Source organism: Elephantulus edwardii, unplaced genomic scaffold, assembly GCF_000299155.1.
Source record: "Elephantulus edwardii isolate Elephantulus edwardi_28Jun2011 unplaced genomic scaffold, EleEdw1.0 scaffold00134, whole genome shotgun sequence".
In the NCBI taxonomy this organism is placed as follows: Eukaryota; Metazoa; Chordata; class Mammalia; order Macroscelidea; family Macroscelididae; genus Elephantulus; species Elephantulus edwardii.
Genome location: NW_006399884.1, coordinates 2609312 through 2623779, shown reverse-complemented (window position 1 = coordinate 2623779; position 14468 = coordinate 2609312). Strand labels below are relative to the sequence as shown.

Here is a 14468-nt window from a genome sequence, read left to right as displayed (position 1 = left end):
TCTAATTTTCCTACATTCATGGTTCTCACATTCCATGTCCCAATCACCAGTGTTGCTGTATTTTTTTCTATGATTTGGTGATGACATTGTAGTATATTGTTCAGCTGTCACCAATATCTGTTGCCCAATTTTCTGTCACTGTAAGCAGAAATGTGGTGCTTCCAAAACAATTGCTACCCCTTTCTCTCTCCTTCCTGCTTGAAACCCCTGAGAAACTTTGGTGTCTATATATTTATCAGGTCTAGCTGTTTCATTTAAGTGAGATTAGTTTGTCCTTTTGTGACTAACTATTCAGCACTGGGAGCTCTGATGGTTAAGTGTTAAGGAGTTGCACTGCCAACTTAAAGGCAGGTGCTCTGCAGGAGAAAGATGAGCAGTTTTCTCCAGTGCAGTTTACTGCCTCTGAAAACCCACTGAAAAGTCAGCTATGAGTTGGTTCTGACTTTTTTTGCTATCATTAAATGTTTCATATATGTTGTTAGAGCATGTATCAGGATTTCCTTTTTTATTTATGGACACATAATATTGTTTGTATGTGTATCTCTAATGTAAGAGGGTATTCCCTTCAGATAACTCCACTGTAAGTCTGGTCTGATATAGGCTGAATATCTATTTTTGTTTTTATTGTTGCTGGCTTTCATTGTAAGTATCTTTGTAAATTCAGTTTTTGAAAAGCTGCAAGTGAACAATTGAGACTAACATCTGTATATAGTACAGATTGCTAATGATAAAAATCCCAGCAAAACCACCACAACAAACCTACTACCATTCATTCAGTTTTGACTTACTTTGTTGTACAGAGGTTGTGGATCATTAAAGAAGCTGACTACATCATTTCTCCTATAGAGTGACTAGTGAATTTGAATTGCTGACCATTTTTTAACAGCTATATACTTTGACCACTCTGCCACCAGGGCTTCTAAATAACAGACATGGGTTTGAATTTTGCCACATCCTTACCACCATTTATCATTTGTTATGAATGTTGTTATGTGCTGTCAAGTGAGAACCTACTCATAGTTGACCCTTTAGTGGGTTTTTAGAGACTAAATTCCATGACAAGAAATTGCCCATCAGTTTCCCTTGGAGCAGCTGGTAGATTCGAACCACATGCCTTTGAGCTGGCAGCACAACTCCTTACCCATTGAGCCACTAGGATTCCCTTTGCTATGAATTGTTAGGTGCCCTCAAGTCAAGTACAGCTTATAGATGACCTTATGAACTATCAACCTGAACGCTGCTCAATCTTGTGGCATTCTCATCATCCCTGGCACATTAGAGCCTATTGTGAAAGTCATTGTGTCAGTCTATCTTAGTAGGGGTTTTCCTCTTCCTTCACTGAGCTTCTGTCTTTCCAATGCCCCTTTCCAGTGAGTAGGCTTGCCTATTGTCTAACTTATGTCCAAAGTATGAAAGACGAAGCTTCACCATCTTTGCCTCCAATGAATACTCTAGCAGCACTTTTTCCCAAGACATAATCTATTTGTTCTTTTGGCATTCCATGAGATAGTCTTCTTCTCCAGCACCAATATTTTTCTCTGGCAAATAGGTGAATTGCTAGCTTAAAGGGTAGATTATTGAAGTACAGGATCATCAAAAGAGAGGAAGGCCCTAAGTGACATGTAATAATGTAGTGGATGACACAGGATTGAGTAATGTTGTATTCTGTTATATATAGGGTTGCTGTGAGTTGAAAGCACCCTCACAGCGTTTAACAACAGCAGGGTGGATGTATGCTCAACCGTATAAGAAACTGTTTAGTTACTTATATTCACATTAGCATGTAGCGGAGTTCTAGTTTTTCCACATTGTCAGTATTATTTAAATCTGTCAGTTTATAAACCAAACCAAACCCACTACAATCAAGTACTATGATTCCAACTCATAGAAACTTTCTAAGGCTTTAAATATTCGTACAAATCATATATACATTGTTTTAAAAATTTTGCCCATTTTAAAGTCTTTTTGTTGATTTACAGTGTTTATATATTTAAATATAAGTTCTGCATTTTGTACACATTTTAGGGTATTTTTACCCACTCTGGTCTATATAGACAGTGTTAATCCTTTTGTGATGAGAATTTTTTTAAATAAAATTTTATACTGGTTTACTTAGAAAGCTTGTATACATTGCTTTTCATGTCATGTCATATATTTCCCATATCCTTTACCTACCCCACCCTTCACCTATCAAATTGTGTGACCTTATGATTATCCACTGCATCACCCTTCTCCCTGCCCCTACCTCCCTTGGATCCTCATATGTGTTTTATTATCTTTCTTTTTCTACAATAATGGATTTATATAGTATTTGTCCTTAAGGCACTGAATTAGTTCACTTAGCATAATATTCTCCAGTCCCTTCCAAATTAGGTAGTGATTTACAAAATCATTGCTCCTGCATGCTGTGTGGTATTCCATTGTGTGATTGTACCATAATTTGATGATACATTTTTAAGCCCATTAGTTGTTCTTGTATTCAGAGTGCCCTTCTCTAAAATTATGAAGATGATTTTTTTATGTGTTCTAAGATTATGATTCTAGATAGCATGTTCAGATCTGTGATCTATCTTAGTGAATTTTTTTAGTATGACATGGAATAAGGCTAATGGATCTGCCCTCACCTAATATACTTACTGCTGTCCAATTGCAACTGACTCATACTTGACACTCTTTTAGCTTTCCAAAGCTGTAAATTGCACTGGAGGAGATGACCCGTCTTTCTGCCTTAGAGCTGCTGGTGGATTAGACCTGTCAAAGTTGTGGCGTTTGTATTAGCAGCACAACTCCCTGCAGATTACACTATCAGAGTTCCCTCTATACCCAGTTTTCCCCAGAAATGTTTGTTTAAAAGTCTTTCCTTTCCTAATTGTTTTGACTTAGCATCTTTCTTAATAACATTTGAAGTCTTAAAACAGAATTATTTTTATGTATTTTTTAAGGTTTGGGTTTTTTTTTTTTTTACTTTTGGATATACTAGATTTGCTTGCCTTTCTGTTTAAAATTGAAGATCACCTTGGTGATGGAAATGAGGCTAGAGATTGCCCGTGATAGAGTTTTGACCAGTGAATGATTGATTAATTCATTGCAAATACTTTTTAAAAAAACCTCAGAAGACAACTATATATGTAGACTTTACCTGGTAGACTTTGGAAATCAGCTTCATTACATCTGAGGAAAGAGACTGGAGAAATTCAGTATCAGGAGTTAAAATTACACCAGGTACTGACTGTGAAACACACCATCAACAACTTCTGTGTAAGTTCAAAATGAAGTTAAAGAAAGTTAAAATAAGTCCACAGGAATCAAAATATGACCTTGAATCTGTCCCAACTGAATTTAAAAACTATCTTAAGAATAGATGGTGGCACTGAAACATTAATGACCAAAGACTAGTTGAGTTGTGGAATAACATCAAAGACATCATCCATGAAGAAAACAAAAGGTCATGATAAAAATAAGATTGTTATGTGCCATCGAGTTGCTTGTGACTCATAACGACCCTATGTACAAGAGCCCCAAATGCCGTTCTATCCTGTGCCAATCTTGCCATCTGAAACACACTCATTTCCACCACTCCACTCACAGAATCGATCCATCTCATAGAGGGTCTTCCTCTCCTGTGCCATCCCTCCACTCTCCCAAACATGATTTCCCTCTCTAAGGACCAGTCCCTCCTTGCAACATGCCCAAAGTATGTCAGACGAAGCTTCAGAATCCTTGACTCCGAGGAGCATTCCAGCTTCACCTTCTCCAGGACAAACCTGTTTGTTCTGCTAGCAGTCCATGGTATATTCCACACTCTTCTTCAGCACCACAGCTCAAAGGCATCAATTCTCTTTCTATTATATTATCCCTATTCACTGTCCAACTCTCCGATGCATAGCATGTAATTGCAAAGATGATAGCCTGGATCAAGTGCACCTTAGTCTCCAGCCTGACGTCGTTGCTCTTCAGTACTCTTGAGATAAGCTAGAAAAGACCAAAAGGAATGTCAGAAGAAATTGAAACTTGCATTGGAACAAAAAGAAGCCAAAGCATGAGGAAGGAATGGTGAGGTGAGAGAGCTGAACACAGTATTTTTAAGGACAGCTCAGGAAGACAGAGTATTTATAATGAAGTGTTCAAAGAACTGGAGTTCGAAAACCAGACGTTTGGCATTTCTCAAACCAAAAAAGCTGAAGATCAAAATCAAACCTCGAGTTGTAGCATGAAGGATTCTATTGGCAAAATCTTGACAGGAAGTGTGGAAGTGTGGAAGGAACACACAGATTCACTGTACGAAAAGGAATTAGTCAATACTGTACCATTTCAGGAAAAAAAAAAGAAATAGCATATGATCAAGAACTATTAGAACTGGAGGAATAAGTTTGTCATTAAGTAGTGCTACATTTTTCGCAAATCGGTTTCCTGCTTATGTTGAGAATGATCTTATAGTTCTCCTCCCTTTTTTCTGTTAATATGATATGTTTCACATTTGAAAATTGATCTGTGAAATGTATTATGCTTTTTTGAACTAAACTCTGATCATGATCATTTTCAGCAAGCAAGGCTGTGTCCTCTATAACACAGGTTGTTGAAAAGTCTTTCTTCAATCCTGATGCTGTATTCTTCATAAAGTGTTTCTTGACTAATTTGCTCAGTATACTACATGAATAAATACGGAGAAACATTTTTCTTGATTTTGAACTATGCAATGTTACCTTGCTGTCTTCAAACAAAGCTACTTGGTATAGATTTCATGTGAGTAAAAACTGTTTTCTGTGTTCCCCATTCTTCTCAGTGTTAGCCATAATTTGGTATTATCCACATAGTCAGATGCCTTTGCATAGTCAATGAAACACAAATATATATTCTTCTAGTAATGCTTTCAGCCAAGGTACATCTGATATCTGCAGTGATACCCTTGGTGCCACAGCCTCTTCTAAATCCAGCTTGAATTTGTGGCTTTTTTTCCCGTCAGTGCACACACTTCTTTCATTTTTAGATTATCATCATCAAGATTTTACTTGGATGTGTTGTTAGTGATAATGTTCAATTATATTCATATTCTGTTGAATCACCTTTTTTGGTCTTGTAAACAAACATTGTTTTGGAATACCGTGTAGCTCTTTTTCCTCATACCAAATTGCTTCTAGGAAAGCCTTGCAGTTACCCTTAGAGGTCAAAATAGACTTGAAACTACTTGACATGTCTCCAGGTTTTAACTGGGCACATATGCTTAGGGTTAAAGGCATCTCCTAACTCTTAAAAGTGTTTATCATTATCCTTTAGTTATCTTGTAACATTGATGTTGGTATTTGGCAGGCTTATATATTTCTTTATAAATTTTATCTTTATTTGCTCTTCGGCTTATTTGTAATATGTTGACAGTTCAGCCTCTTTATTTTTGGTGTGTTTTCTTATTTGTAGGACATGTAAACAGAAAATGTTTACAACAGTTACTTTTAATGAAAACCTATCAACATGATTATGATTGTTGCTGTGTACCATTGAGTTGGAACCAGCCCATAGCAGACCTTCCAGCAGGGTTTTCAGAGGCAGTTAATTGCAAGGGAAGAGATTGCTCATCCTTATCCCTGGGGAACAGCTGATGGATTAGAACCTTGTGTCTCTGGGATTGTTGTGCAGCTTCTTGCCACTGGTAGTCTTAGAAGAAAGACTGATATATGACTATATACAATATACAGACACCTAGCAATAACCAGAATGAAAATTTATGGTGTTTTTATAATTATTTACAAGAACAAAGAATGAACTTGCTTTTCACATTTTTTTCTAGTTTTAGTGCTGGAGTTCTTCTGTCATGCAAAAAAGCACTTACTACCTTGGAAGTTTGAAATTTTAGTCTACCTAGAATAGTCAGCTGGAAATACCTACTATATTTATGATAAGTTGTTGTTGTTATGTGCCGTCGAGTCATTTGCAACTCGTAGCGACTCTTTGTACAACAGCCCTAAACCATGCTCTATCCTGTGCTAGTCACACTGCCTCTGACACACCCTTCCTGATTACCCCAGTCACTGGATCAATGCATCTCATAGAGGGTCTTCCCCTCTTCTGCCGTCCCTCCACCCTCCCAAGCATGATGTCCCTCTCCAAGGACCTGTCCTTCCTTGCAACATGCCCAAAGTATGTCAGACAAAGCCCCAGAATCCTTGCCTCCAAGGAGTTGCTTGGTTTAATCCTGTCCAGGATGAATCTATTTGTTTTCTTGGCAGTCCATGGTACATTCAATACTCTTCTCCAGCACCACAGCTCAAAGGAATCAATTTTCCTTCTGTCCTCCCTAGTCATTGTCTAGCTCTCTGATGCATAACAAGTGATTGCAAAGACCATGGCCTGTATCAGGCGCACCTTAGTCTCCAGAGAGACACCGTTGCTCTTGAGTACTTTAGAGAGGTCCCTAACAGCAGACTTTTCCATCGCAGTACGTTTTTTGATTTCCTGGCTGCTGGTGCCAAGAGTGTTGACTGTGGAGCCGAGCAAACTGAATCTGTGAACAATCTCAATCTCTTCGCCATCCATCCTGATGCTACCAGTTGGTCCAGTGGTGAGAATCTTTGTCTTCTTGACATTGAGCCTTTCTCAGTCCATACTGAAGGCTGCAGTCCTTGACCCTTCGCAGCAAGTGCATGAGGTCCTCCTCAGTTTCAGCAAGCAGGGTTGTGTCATCTGCATAACGCAGATTGTTAATAGATCTTCCACCAATCCTGATGTCACAGTTCTCCTCATAGAGCCCAGCCTCCCAGATAATCTGCTCTGCATACATGTTGACAAGCTATGGAGACAGGACACATCCCTGGCCTACACCCTTCCCAATTTTGAACCATGTAGTGTTATCCTGCTCTGTTCTGACTACTGCCTCTTGGTCCAAGTATAGGTTTCTCATTAGCACAATTAAATGTTCTGGGATTCCCATTCTTCTCAGAGTCAGCCACAGTTTGTTATGATCCACACAGTCAAATGCCTTTGCATAATCAATGAAACACAGATAGATGTTCTTCTGGTATTCCCTGCTTTCTGCTAAGATCCATCTAACATCAGCTACAATATCCCTAGTACCAAGACCCCTTCTAAACCCAGCCTGGACTTTTGGCAGTTCTCTGCTGATGTGCTTTTCCAGTCGTTTTTGGATAATCTTCAGTAGAATCTTGCTTGTGTGTGAAATCAATGATACCGTTCTGTAGTTTTCGCACTCTGTTGGGTCACCCTTCTTCGGAATGGGAACAGATATAGATCTCTTCCAGTCAGTTGGCCAAGTGGTTGTTCTCCAGATTTCTTGGCACGACTTGGTGAGTACATCCAGGGCAGCATCTGTTAGCTGAAATACTTCAGTTGGTATACCATCTATTCCTGGGGCCTTATTTTTTGCTATTTCCTTCAAAGCAGCTTGAACTTCTTCCTTCATCACCGTAGGCTCTTGCTCATATGTGATTTCATTAAATTCTTCTGTATCTGTCAATTCCTTTTGATACAATGACTCAGTATATTCCTTCTTCTTTTAATACTTCCTGGATCATTTAGCCGTTGAAAATACTGTTGAGTATGGTTCTTTGACACAGGAGTTTACTGTCTGTATATCAGATTAAGTTTGTGGCAGTTGATCTTAATCTTAGTCCTATGCTTAAATAATAATTTGACCTTTTCTTGGTTATGAGAGAAGATATTTTATAGCCCTCTCTCCTTTTAGTAACTGATGCATTTTCGGTGGTAAGGTATAATAATGGTTTTGTGTGATGGATTATGTTTAGATACGCCTTTTTTTTGGATGTGTTGATTTTATACTGACCAAGAAGCTCTGTCACATAACCATTAGTGCTTAGCTTTTGTTGACATTAATTCCTATATATAATCCATGTTTCTTTTTTGAATTGAATGACTGTGTAAATAAACTATCATTGAGTTTTTGTATATATATTTGTTAAGCATTTGAGTTTTTAAAGGGTAATTTTAAGTACCGAATAATAGAATTATGACTTGATGCAAATTAGCTGTTTTTCTTGAATATAAATGAAAACTTAGTAGGAACAGACGTGGGTGTATATCCGTGTTCCAAAGTTACTGAGCTAACATATTTAAATTTAAGTCTTAATTCCTACTGCCACCTCCAGCTCCTCTTTTCAAGATTATTTAAAATGGAAGGTTGATTTACATTTTGTCACTTATTTTCTGAATTTCTAAAAATTCCAAGAAACTTGAACAAAATCAAACAAATATATTTTTACAGTGTTGGGCTGGGATGTTAATAGCTTTTTATGTTATACATTACTATTTTTAAAAACTTTAAAATAGAAAACTCGACATACACTAATAAGATTAATATGTCGTTATTGTTAGATATCGTCAAGTATCTTGTGACTCATAGCAGCCCTAGGAATAACAGCCCTAAACCCTGCTCTATCCTGTGCCAGCCTTATTGTCTCTAACACACCTATCCCCATTACCCCAGTGATGGGATCAGTCCATCTCATTGAGGGTTGTCTTTTCCTATGCTGTCCCTCTTTCCTCCCAAGCATGATGTCCCTCTCCAAGGACTGATGTCTCCTTGAAACATCTCCAAAGTACGAAGAAGCTTCAGAATCCTTGCCTCCAAGAAGCAGCCTGGGGCCACCCTCTCTAGGACAAATTTGTTTTTTTTTTTCCTGGTAGTCCATGGTTTATTCTCCAGCTTCTCCAGTTCTGCAGCACCACAGCTCAAAGGCATCAGTTCTCCTTCTATTATCCTTAGTTATTAACCAACTTTCTGATGCATAGCAAGTAATTGCAAAGACTGTGGCCTGGATCAGGCACACCTTAGTCTCCAGAATTATAACTTCTATTTGGAGGTAACTTGACTTATGTTATTAAAAATACTACACAAATTAATGAGTTCTTTTGGAAGGTTTATTGTAACATTTGGTTTTCTGTATTGCTTTAGATTTTCTAACTTTTTAAGCGTATGTACATTTCTCCCCAGATATAGTTGGAAGAGATGATTCTCTTAGGTCATGCTTTCTAGAAACATAATGAAGATGGGACTCTTCAATTAAGTTATTTTTTAAAAGAAAACAATGCCCTCTGATTTATTGAATCACTAATCAGTCAATCAGTCTGCATATATATTTATATTCAAATAACTGTTATTTTTTTATGCTTTTAAAAATACTCGTTTAAGTGATTTTATAGTTTTAATACACCATTTGCTACTGCTCATTGAAAGAGGTATTTTTAAATCATTGGAAAGTTGACAGATTGGCAATCAACTCTCACTTTGCTTTATCCCATTGTTTAGTTGTGAACAGTCTTGGGCCCTTTTTGCTTTGTTACTGTTTTTGTGTGTCATCGAGTCACCTGTGACTCACAATGTTCCTATTTACAACAGCCCTAAACCCTGCTCTATCCTGTGTCAATCTCACTATCTCTGACACATCTACCCCCACTGAGAGAGGGAGAGAAGCTGGTCCCAAGAAATGAAAAGGCTTTTATTAAGTGATCTGAGAAGGACACAAGGTGACCCTCACAGAGAGGATCAGAGTGATGTGTAGGCAGACAAAGAGAGTTTCTTTTTATAGGGGCCCTGTGGGAGATTTATAGTGGGTGATGGTGGTTTGTGCCTGGAGTTTGGGAGCAAGAGTCCTGTCAATGTGTAACAGAGAGGATCAAAGTGATGTGTAGGCAGACAAAGGCAGTTTCTTTTTATAGGGGCCTTTAGATGTAGAGGGGGTAATGGTACTTTGTGCCTCGAATTTGGGAGCAAGAGTCCTGTCAATGTGTAATCAGTCCCAGGGCCTTGTCAGAATCTGGTCATCTAGTTGTCTTATCTGGACATAGACATTATGAGATCTTCTCAAACTTGGGAAAATGGTGACATTCTTACCCCTTTTATCTCTGTATAGGCTCTTCTTTTCCCCAGATACCCAGAAAGTTTTCTTTCACTCCATGCAAATAAAATTCAGATTCTGTTTAAATGTCATTTCATCAGAGCCCATCCATGAATGTATTACTCATTCATTCCTCCTCCTCTTTTTTCTTTCTCCTCCCTTCTCCATACTTTATTCATTTATACTTAATAATTTTTCTCCTGAGTACTTAGCTGCTTGGTACTATATTTCTCTCATCTGTGTTGTGTGTCTTGTCTGTTATTCTTTATACCCCTTCCCCTCAATTTGCATTTTGTGAGGATAAGAACTTCATTTTCCCATCATATCTACATGATGTATAACTGTGACTGATAACATACCAAACAAACAAACAAAAGTATATTGTCATGGAGTAGCTTCAAATACCATTCACCATGTTTATGAAGATGAAAAACAAAGGATTCTTATAGAAAAAAATTGAGCTATTATTCTTATTTTGCTTTTATTACTAGTACTTATACCTCAGTAATTACAAAATACTGTATTAGATCTCATCTGTACAGTATCCTGAGAACACTATTAAACCTAAGGATTACATTATTTTAGATTTGTGAGGGGTTTGCTGTTCAGGTTGGTGTTTGTCCACTGAGAGTTGTTAAAATCATTCTAATGATTTTCATATATTGTTTTATGAACTTTATGATCATTGTAAGTAAACCAGTATAAAATAAAAAGAAACCCCATTATTTTAATAATAATAATAATAATAATAATAAAAAATCATTCTTCTGATTTAGTACTTCTATCAGACAGTTTATTCTGCCTTTGGGAGGTCTTTGACTAGTAAAAAAAAAGTATCTCTATTTTAAGCCAAAATCTGTTGCTTTCATTTACTTGTTCCAATTATATCCGATGAAGGATAATATTGAATATATGTAATTTTTCTTGTGATAGATATTTGAAATCTTACCAAGTTCTCTCTGACATTCCAGTTCTCCAGACTGAGAATTTTTATTGAGCTATATGATAATATCTACTCACCATCTAGTAATTTTTGTAAAATATGTTTGTGATTGTTTATATATTTATAAAAGGGTCATGCTTTGAGCTGCAAGATCTCTGTTGGATAGCAGCACCGTTATTTCTATGGTATTCACGTTTTTATTTTGCAGTGTTTTTTACTTAAATCCTGCCTTCCAACAGTTCATTTTAAAAAAATCTTATTTGACTTATTGAATACTTAAGTGGGTTGCGCTCTCATTCCAAAAATGTTGTTGCTTATGAACATGGTTCATATCCACCAGCTGCTCTGTGGACCGTCTTCTCCTGTGTGATTTATCCTCTGATACCTGGCTAGAGGGTCAGCTCTTAGTAGGTTCCAGTTAGATGGTATATAACAACTCATGTTTTCTGCCTTCCTTATTCTGCAGTTCTGATCGTCTTTGTTTTGTTCTTGTCTTCCCTGCTCCTACTTGCCTTTTCCAACTGCATACACAAAGGATTTGAATTTGTACACTCTGTGATCATAAACCTTAAACATTTGAGAAACTTAATTGGGGTGTGTTTTTTTTTTTAACTTTTCCCCCCTTGTATGCTGTTGAGCCAGATTCAACTGGCACAGGAGACTGCCCATCTGATGGATTTGAACTGCTTACTTTTGGGATTGCAGTGCAGCTTCTTGCCAGTTGGCCACCAGAACTCCATAAAAACTTAATTTTTTTTTAACTTTTTCGGGGGGGAGGGGCACTAATTATACAGAGATGGCAGTCCCATTTTTCTTCTGCATATTTCTGATATGCTAATAGTATGCTGTTAGATGTTGGCCCATCCTTTGTACCAAAGGATTAAGTCTAGCTCTTGATAAAATCCTAAAAAACTCGAGCACATTCTCATCAAGTCAGAACTGCCTCAGAGCTGACCCTCCAGCCAGTTTTTGGTGGCTGTCAGTCATAAGGGAGGAGATACACTCTTCCTTATCCCAAAGAGCCACTGGTGGATTCACACTGATAGAAGAACAGAGCCTTTGGGTTAGCTAGGTTTTCTATGGACAGTGCCACCAGAGCTCTGTCTTGTAAGTATTCAAATCACAAAACTGTTACTTGCAGAGCTTACTAGCCATGGCAGTTGGTCTAGTAAAGTTACTCATGAATAATAGTGTTTGTCATGAAAAAGGAAATTTTTAAATTTAATTTTTAAAAATAGCTATTTAGTTACCGAATATAATTTTAAGGTTTTTGTTGTTGAGTACTATCCAGTTGGAACTGACTCATAGCTACAGTATTGTCACTTTTTAAAAATTGCTGTGAAAGATACATAACACAATAGTTGAACATTGATACTTTATGGATGGAAAGAACTTTTTTTTTAAAAAACTTCTTAGATGTGGGTGAAGATTTAGAATAAATATATTTTCTGTTCAATTCATGAATGTTTCGACTTGTGACGTTGATTGTGTAACAGCAGTCTTCCACTTCCCTACCCAGGTTTACTGTTTCCATTAATTGTCCCTTCCTGCCTTCTGAATGCTCTCCCTGGGCAAATGCTGCCCTCTTGATTTTACACAGTTAAATAATCTGCCTCCTTGATGTTAAAGTTGACCTTATTTGCCCAAGGGTTGAGGCACATTTTAATTCATTTTCAGACTTGAAGGTATGTCTAACCACAGTTATTAGGCTTAACCTTTAGATATTTTATCTTTTTCTTTTTTAAATTCTACATTTTTCTCCTTCTCTACTCGGACTTCCTGTTGTGATCTGTTACAGAGTGATGTACAGTTGTAGCCAGGTGCCATCTTTTTCTTGTGGTCCTTTAGTTCTTTGGAGAAAATATGTCATTGGTTTTCTTCATTCATCTTTGCTTTAGATGAACAGAGATCAATAGTTGGACATTTGAACTTTGACACTTTTGATGAAGACAGAAAAGAGATAATGGGTTTTTTAAAATTAATTTTAATGAAAGTTTAGAGAGACTTAGGATTTCCAGTCATTCATTGTTGCACTTTTCTCCCTGCCCACTCCTTTCCCCCCCAATTCACTCTTCTCCTTGAAAAGTAAAACTCTTTCATTGTTTATGTAATCTCTCCCCCGAAGTCCACTCTATTATGCAGCCTTCATCCTGGACTTTTGTAATGAAGAAAAGAGATTAGGTTTTATTTGTCTGTGATCCTTAACATTTTGGTATATATTTAAACTTCTATTTCTCACGTTTTTCACTTAGTTTTGATTTGCAGGGGCCTTCTCTTTTTTTCAAAAGTATTGCACACCACACATGATAAAGGTAAACAACCCAGTTGAAAAATGGTCAACGGATATAAACAGACACTTCACCAGAGAAGACATTCAGATGGTGAACAAACACATGAAGAAATGTTCAAAATGCCTAGTTCTAAGAGAGGTGCAAATCAAAACAACTAATAAGATATCATTTCACCCCAGTAAGAATAGCAAAATTTAACAGAGCAGCAAGCAACAAATGTTGGCGAGGTTGTGGAGAGACTGGAACCCATATTTACTGTTGGTGGGAGTGTTAAAATGGTACAACCACTATGGAAGACAGTGTGGCATTTTCTCAAAAAGTTGCAAATAGCAATATCATTTGACCCAGCAATTCCACTACTGGGAATATACCCTAAACAAACTAGAACTGCCACCAAGCAGATATATGCATACTCATGTTTATTGCTGCTTTGTGCACAGTACCAAAGAGTTGGAAATAACCCAAGTGTCCATCAACAAACGAATGGCTAGAGAAACTGTGGTATAGTCATGCAATGGAATATTATGCAGCACTGAAAAGCAAATCATGAAATATACAAAATGGGTGACCATGGAGGACATTATGCTAACTGAAAAATCTCAAGACACAAAAAGACAAGTACTGTATAATGCCACCGTTATAGAACAGGACTGATATGGGGGTTGGGGCAAACTAAGATAAGGGGATAAATAATGTACATGGCCTGAAACAGATGGAGAGAACTGTATTAAAGGAACATATGATTAGGTATTATTGTCATGACAAGAGTCTAGAATAAGAGTTGGATAGTAAATTGGTGGTGGTGAGATGACCCTGTAGAACAATGAAAGAACTTTTTTTCCCAAGAAAAAAGTGCACTGGGGGGGGAGGGGCAGAAAGGAAAATGCAACAATGAATGAATGGAAATAAAAAAAAATCCACAAAAACAAACAAAAAACCCCACCAAAGTTACATGTTCTGAATAAAAGTGCGAGGTATAGAAATAATTGGTGGGAACTGGTTAAGGGTTTTTTTTTGTTTGTTTTTTTTTAAATTCTTTTATTTTCCTATCTGAAAAGTTGAATTTCTCTTAGAATAAACCCCTAAGATAAGATTCCTGGGAAAAGAAAACTTTAAAAATCATTTTAATGTGCCTTCAGATGCCTCAGGGGGAAAAACACAGCCCTAAACGTATTGCATTAAAAATGATATGACTTCTTAAATATCTTAGGAAAAAGTTGATCTTCCAATACAAATTCAGCTGTTTTATTATGAAATGTGAAATTATAAGCCTAGCTGCTTTTAAATAGTTTTACCTCTAAACTGATTTTGAAAAGTAGTCAGCATTTCAGATTACTTGTTTCTGAAAGATTTATTTCAAGCATTTTAAAT

General features: G+C 37.0%; 1 protein-coding gene across 5 annotated transcripts in view; it reads left to right on the top strand.

Annotated features, from left to right (window-relative positions):
- The window catches only part of RBM26 (RNA binding motif protein 26), a 114504-nt gene that overhangs the window by 22259 nt on the left and 77777 nt on the right, over positions 1-14468 (top strand). The window lies entirely within an intron of this gene.